The 7,635-nt window shown below is 52.7% G+C and overlaps 1 protein-coding gene across 1 annotated transcript in view; it reads left to right on the top strand.

Moving 5' to 3' along the window:
• LOC148116150 (rano class II histocompatibility antigen, A beta chain-like) overlaps nt 1-7,635 on the top strand; it is a 191,910-nt gene that overhangs the window by 113,277 nt on the left and 70,998 nt on the right. The gene's annotated exons all lie outside the window — the stretch shown is intronic.

The following is a 7,635-nucleotide window of genomic DNA, read 5'->3' as shown; positions in this document are numbered from 1 at the left end:
GAGGAATATTTGTGGGAACTACTGTTCGCCAAGCGGTTATTAAGTGAAGATCCTGCAAACTATTATGGGCTATCAAAGGGGATAGGGACTAGCCCCCCAGTTCTCCAGCCCACGAAGATTTCTGATTGAGTCTTTTTCTCCTTCCAGCAATTCCCATCCAACCTCCTGCAGGTGAGTTTCTCCTCTTCCCCCTCATCTCAACCCCTCCTACAAGTTATTGGTGATTTTTAAAGTTCCTTAATTGTTCCTTTTTAAAAAAAAACATGCCTGGACAATATCTCCTTGCTGTGGATACAGCAGATTTTTGAATTTTTGGCAGCTTTTCCTTACAGAGATCTGAAACAAAAGCACACGCAAATGCTAAAATCTTGGCCAGAATTTTTCCAAGTTTTGGGAAATTGCCAAAGGGAAGGGAAGGGAAGGGAAGGGAAGGGAAGGGAAGGGAAGGTGGGGGGCATTCCTTCCCATTCCTCCCTTGGGGAGGGAGCACGCCAGGTTTAGATTCCCCCATGGATTTTGTAAGCACCCCACCCATTCTGTTAGTCTCACTGTGGAGGGTGGTTCCCGAGGGTATTCAGGCAATTTCCATCCCTGTGGCTATTTTAAAAGAGGTGAATCCTGTGCTTCTATGCACTGCAGTATTGTAGGCCACTTCAGCTGGGATCATCAGAGGCTTTTCAAAGAATTTTTTTATAACCTCTTTGGCCGAAGAGGTGATTAAAAAAATGCTTTCAAAGTTAAAAAAAAAAAAAAGTTGGCCACACCCACCCAGTCACACACCCCCACCAAGCCACGCCCACAGAACCAGTAGTAACAAATTTTACATTTCACCCCTACTATGTACTGTGATATTATAGGCCACTTCAGCAAATGGCAGGAGATCTGCCCAGCTAAATTGCTGATAATGAACTTTGCATCTCAGGTATTGTTCTATCATTGCGTTCGCTCGTTCTATACCTCCGTTCGTCCTCGGGTGGGAGGTGGAGCTCAGTCCTTGAGATGACCCTATCAACTTAATGAACTCCCTCTAAAACTTCTCCCTGAACTGCACCCCACCCTCCGGTCCGAGAGGATCCTTCTTGGCACCCCATACAGACTCCTTTGGGTTCATTAGTTGGAACCTGGACAGGCTCTTCTTCCTGACCCCCCTTCTCCTTGTGAGAATTCCCACGATTTCTGGCCAAGTGAGCCCAGGCTCCCCCCTTTGCTGCCACCCCCATCGTAGCCCCGTCTTCTTTCTTCATATGAAGCATCCCAGCCTTTTCCTCCCTGAAATGGGCGGATTCTCTCTCTATGTGTCCCTGCCTGTCAACCACCCCCCTGCAGTGTGGGTCTGCCTTGGGGGTGGGGGATGAAAGGGAAGAAGAATTTGTTATTTACGGTAAAAGTGTCTCTTTATATTCTGATTTTCTCCCCCATCTCTTTTTCTACAGCACTCATGAATTAATCCTGCTCTCCGATGCAAAAGCATATTTTTTCTTTAACAGCTGATGACTCTTTGTCCTGTTTGCAACCTGTGAGAAATGGAGGCTGAAGGTGGCAGTTTGGGGGGAGGAGGAGAATGGCAGCCTGGACCTTCTCCTGCTGAGACACACATATACACCCCAGCTTCCTTTCAGGGCCGCTCTTTCTTGTGAGGGAGGGGTGGAGACCATCTAGACTGTCCCCAGGGATGCTAGGTGGACCTGTCACTCCAGACCCCTCAACTCTCCTGGCTTTGAACCCACAGCAGCTTCATCTACATTATTCTTCCTCCCACTCACTTCCCTTCCCTTCGCTTTGCTATAAAAGAATAAACTTCAGATGTAAGAAAACCCTGGAATCCTCCCTTCCTTCCTCTTCCTCCTCTTCCTTTTTGCTGCCCCCGCAGGAGGCTCCTCCCTCCGCTGCCTCTGGATCCACCATCCAGGCTACTTTTGGTCCGAAGCCAGAACTGGTTCAGGAGGAGGGTGGGCAGATCCAGGGAGGTGAAGGGGCAGGACCCCCCTTTCTGCTCAGAGGCCCCCTTGCTCTGCTTCCCCTCAAGCCCCCTTTGGAGGAGCAGAATGGCAGCAGGCACAGTCCTCCCTGAGCATTTTTGGGGAGCCATTGGGGGGCATCCGAGACTCCCCTACATTCAATCAGCCATTTCAGCCATTTCTCTCCTTCACAACTGGAGGGTCCTGCCCCATTTTGGCACCCAATGGCTCCTTCCCTCTTTGGAGCTCAGATTCCAATGGTATAGAGCCTCCTGCTCGATGGTATAAATGGTGTAGGCCAGAGCAGGAGGTTGGACTAGATGACCTCCAAGGAATCCATCTGAAGCCGTTCCTGGTGCAGAAGACATTGCCACGGAGGGGAACACCTGCTCTCTGGGAAAAAGGGGGGGAGTTCAATGGGGCAGCCCTAAGTGGAAGACCCCTCCCTTCTCCCCATCACCTCTAGATGCCCCTAGACAGCCCTCCAACTGAGCCTCAGTCTCTCCAGAGGTCATCCAGACTGACTTTGCAGGACTCCAGTGGCCTCCATCACCGAGGCAGAATTTCCCCCTCCCCTTCCTCATCTGGGGTCTTGGGGCCACCACAGGAAAAATAGGTCGGAGTGTGATTGTAGGAATTGTCTGAAATTGCCTGAGAAGATTTGGGCTCCTTTGAGCAATGCCTCCCCTTGCAAGACAGTGTGCAAGAACCTGGAGAAGGGACAACACCAAATGTACCAATGGCAGGGGAGGAAAATTAGACCGGACCTCCTTAAGAAAAAAAGAAAGTCTTGTGTTGATTCATTGTTTAGGGGAACTGAAACAGCCGTTTCTAAGACGGACAATCAAACTAAGGGGGTTGGTTGTTTCCCAGGAGCAGCTATCAAAGACGTGACTGAGGGGCTTACAGAAATAATGAAGCCCACAGAGTATGATCCCTTTTTCCTCTTTCATGCTGGGAGGAATGAAAAAGTCCCTGGAAACGATGCCAAGAGACTGGGAGCAGGTGGGCAAGGGAGCCAAAGAGTTGGGGGCACAGGGGGATTTCTCTTCCACTCTCCCAATAAAGGGAACCATCCAAGGAGGGAAGGCAGCACCTTGGAAGTCAAGCCTGGCTTAGGGGATGGTTCTCTCGAGGGAAATTGGGATTCTTGGCCCATGGTCCACAACACCCACATGGGGGGCTTCTGGCAGGGGATGAGCTGCCCCTCAGAAGAACCCAGAAGGTCGGCTTTGGACACCAACCGGCTCGCCTCATCCGAAGGGCTTGAAAGTGAGACCGAAGTGAGAGGGAGACAAAGTTTTAGAAGCAAATTCCAAGTTCAAATCTCAGGAGAATCAACCGAATGGAAAGAAAGAAGGGAAACTCGGAGACAGAGCAGGAGATGTAGAAAGCAAATATGGGGTCAGTCAAAAAGGGACTCAGATGCCTCTGCACAGATGCTCAAAGTACGAGGAATAAATGGGGTGAAGGTGGAGCCCAAAGGCAGGTGTGACATTGCTGCAATCACCAAAACTTCATGGGACGAAACTCAAAATTGGAAGGTGCAACTAAAGAGATTTAATTCGGAGGAATCAGGCAGCAGCTGTCCAAAGGAAGTGGGAGACATGGACACAAACTTGTAGTTTTATGTAAATAAATGTATTTCACATCTACATTCACAGCAGACAAGAGAGTCGGGAATGCAGGGAGATTGTGAGGTAAATCTCAAACAGCATTCTGAGCCCATGGAAGAAAAAGGCGGGAAAAAGGGAAACGCCCCCTTTCCACCCAAAGCAACCAATCAGAGCGCAGATCACCTCATACAGGAGCCTGCACACCCTCAGCCACAACGGTGTGTTCTGGACCATTGTGCATTTCCCTCTTTCAGCTCTCAACATTTAATATCTTCCCATTTAAAGGGCTCCAAAGAAACAGACCCCATAAAAGAGGAGGTGGAGTTGCACTATGTATATAAAAAATAAACAAACTGATCTAGAACCGCAACAGAAGAAAGACGAAAACCTCATTCAATACATTTGGGTTGAGATAAAAGGGGGGGAAAGGGGGAAAAGAGGGATGGAGCCATGGGGGAATATTCGGAGCCTCCCAACCAACCAGAGGAAAGAGATGGAAGTTTCTGTTACTTAGCCGAGGCCCGGAGGAAGCTCCCCCCAAGAGTCGTGGGGGGCTTGGACTCCCCTGGCCTCACCTGGGAGGCAGGTTCTGGGCCTGGTGGAAGAGGAAAGAGGCTCCTGGGAAACCCAGCAGACCAGAGGCCGCCTTGAAAGCAGCCCCCCCTCCTTTCCCCCCATACGGGGCCTTTGCCACCAGGGGAGGGGAGACCCTGGACGGGGCCTTCTCCAACCCCCAGGGAGCCTCTGAAGCCGCCCCTCCCCCTCCTCCTCCTGGCCCCTCAGATCCTCTCTCTGGGAGGCTCCGGTCAGCAGAGAAGCCTTTAAGGTTCATCAGAGAGGACCCAGGAGAGAACTAGGGAGGCTGTGGCCGGCAGAAGCCATGGAGGCTCTAGGAGGAGATTCCTTCAAGGGCAGAAATTGGAAGGTATTTAAAGAGGCTGCAACGAACGGACAAGACACTGATGGGAACGAATAAGCTTCTACTGTCTCTGCTTATATTCAAAATAATAAGGTTATCCATCCATCCATCCACCCATCAAATCTCTCTCTCATCTTCTCTCTCACATTTATGTAGCCCCTCATCTCACAACAAGGGAGGTAAATAAAAACAGGTATTTACATGAAAGTATTAAAAAACATTCAAAGCAATAAAAAATATTTTAAAAAGAAGGAATATTAGGCAAAGAGTCACTTTTTTCAGTGCCATTGTACCTTCAAACGGTCACTAAATGAATCGTTATAAGTCAAGGACTCCTTTCTTCAATGGGCTTCAACTGAGGGAGAAAAGGACCAGAGTCCTATAATGAGGTGGTGGGGAGGGGCCCCTTCAGCCTCCTCCAATGGGGCAGAGGACCAAGGGGCAGCCCCAACTGCAGACTCAGCCATGGAGCGGAGGAGGAGGAGGAGGGGAGTCCCTGAGGGAGAATGGAGGCTTGTTGCCTGCTGGATCCTGGCCGGTTCCTCAGTTCCGCTTCGGAGGAGCCCAAAGCTTCAGGCTGGGGAAGCGAAGCCCAAGCGCCTCTGCAGCTCTTGGGGGCTGGAGAAGGAAGGGCTGCTCTGGGTGTGTGTGTGTGTGTGTGTGAGGGAGGGAGGGGTGGGGGTGCCTGGGACAACTCAAGAGAAAAATCAAAACCTTGTGGGGGAGGGGAAACATGAAAAGTTCTGCTTTGATCAGGAGAGCGATGGGATCCCACCAGAGTCTCTCTGGATCTGGGGCCAATTTTGCGTGACTGGCTGTGTCCAAACACACAATTGTGGGGCAGGTTCGGACTCTGCCGCCTCCTTCAGCTGCAGGAGGGGACCCAGTTCTGGCCGGCTGAGGCTGGTGCTGCCCCTCCCCCCATCCCAGGAGAGGATCCAGGCCGCCTCAGGATAGGCGCCCTGTGGGATGCAGCTGCCCAGCCTCCGATGCCCTCACCCAGCTGAGAGAGATGGGCCTGGTGAGCCTGGGGGGGGGTCGGAGGGGGGTCTTCCTCATTGGCCCCTTGGGCTGGAGCAGGAAGTCCAGGCTGAAGCCGTTCCTGGTGCAGAAGACATTCGCCATGGGGGAGAAGACCAGTTCTGTGGGAGAGAGGGGGGGATCAAGGGGGCAGCCCCAAGAGGAAAGCCCCTCCCTCCTCCCCAGGACCCCCCCCCAGCAACCCCCTTCCAGCACACATCATCTAGGCCAGGCCTCATCAAGGCTGCCACTCTCAAATCTGAATTTGAACTCAGGACCTTGGGGGTCCTCAGGTGTGCAGAGATGTCACTTTCCGGAATCAGATTTGCAGGGACCCCTCCCTCCCTTTTTATTTGACTTCCGAATAAAAGCTCTGTACTGGCCACAACACTCACTCCCCCCCCCGGACCCCTTTGTGGGGCAGCCTGGCCAAGGTCATGCATAGCCCTTCCTCAACCCCCCCCCATGACATTTCACCCGATTCCTCCCCCCCCCATTTGCTCCCCTCAGCATTGAAGGGATTCCTCCCATCTTCTCTGCTGCTAGGAAACCTCTGCTGAGAAGGAGGGAGGGAGGGAGGGAGGGAGGGAGGGCCCCCTCTTGATTGACCCCCCAATTAAGTCAATTGGGGAGAATCCCATCTTCTCACGGTCCCCCCTTTGCAGCCCCTCGGCTGAGCTCAGACCCCCTTGGAGTCCCAGGAGAGGAGATGGGGGGGAACTCCTGGCCCCTCCCAGCGTTTTCTTCCCCAAAAGGGCGGAGCTTCCCTCCGTCCGGTCCCTGCCCATCAGCCCCCCCTGCAGTGCAGGCCTTCCTGGGGGGGGCAGTAGGAGAGGCGGAAGAGCTTGTTCCCACTGAGGGTTTCACTTTATATTCTGTGATAATATTATTTTCTTCCCCGTCTCTTTTCCCCCCAGGGCTCCGGAGTTAATCCTGCCCTCCTTCCTGCTTTCCGAGGGGAAAGGCATTTTTTAGGAGGAGGTGGGGAATTTCCGCCTGTGAAGGACGGAGGTTCAGGGTTGGAGGTGGGGGAGAGGAGGAGGAGGAGGAGGATGGCAGCCTGGAGCTTCTCCTGCCGAGACCCCTCCCCAGTTTCCTTGCAGGGCCGCTCTCTTGTTCTGACCTAGGCTTCCCCAGCAGCAGGAAGCCAAGTCCTTGTCCCCACAAAACCCCCTTTTCTTTAATTGGCAGTGAATTCCTCTCCAGCAAAGTCTTTCCTCTCCCCCAGTCTTTCTAGACAGTTCACAATTACCGACCTTTATTGGGGAGCGGCCAGGCCGAGGTCTTCCAGACGCCCCAATACTTGGCAAGGATGCAGGAATGAACTAATTGCCTCCTGCAAACTCCACTCCCCGTTCGCTCCTCTTTTATTCCCTCTGGGAGGGCCCTTCATTGTCCACCTGTGGCCTTACTCCCGAGTCGACCCTTGTTCCTTAGCTGTTCCCTTCACCTGGGAACTCTGCGCACGCCCACACTGGGAACAGGCCCCAGCTGTTCCTCTGCCCCACTGATGTCTGACTCCGAAGGCAGCTGATATCTGTCATACGGCCCTGGCCCCATCTCTGCCTCCGACGCAGAGCCCTCATCCGAGCCTTCCCCAGACTCCAGGAGTGGCCCAGGTTCCCCCCCAGCCTCCTCCTCACTGTCCGAATCTGCTTCCAGCTCTGAATCCACAGCAGCTTCGTCTACATTGCTCTCCTCCTCCTCCTCCTCCTCCTCCTCCTCCTCCTCCTCCTCCTCCTCCTCCTCCGAGTCCCTTCGCTTCACTTCCCTTTGCTATAAAAGAAGAAACTTTAGACTTTAGGAAAACTCTGGAATCCCCTCCCTCCCCCCCTCCTCTTCCCTGAACCTGCAGGTGGATCTTCCCTGGATTGGGGCCAGAACTCGCTTGGGAGGAGGCTGGGCAGATCCCAGGGAGCGGAAGAAGGATATGACCAGTAGAACCAGTATAGCCAAAGACAGATCAGATTTTGGCAGATCTTTCCCAAAAACAGATCATGCCAAAGAAATCTTATTTTGTTCTTTCACAAAGTGGCTAAATTAGTAGGCCAGAGAAATGCTGTGGACACGATAGACTTAGACTTCAGGAAGGCATTCGACAAAAACGGAGGCTACAATTTCA

This window comes from Pantherophis guttatus, chromosome 2 (assembly GCF_059756535.1).
Source record: "Pantherophis guttatus breed Tessera chromosome 2, ASM5975653v1, whole genome shotgun sequence".
Lineage (NCBI taxonomy): Eukaryota > Metazoa > Chordata > Lepidosauria > Squamata > Colubridae > Pantherophis > Pantherophis guttatus.
The sequence above is the reverse complement of the archived record's forward strand: the minus strand, read 5'-3'. Positions and strand labels throughout refer to the sequence as shown.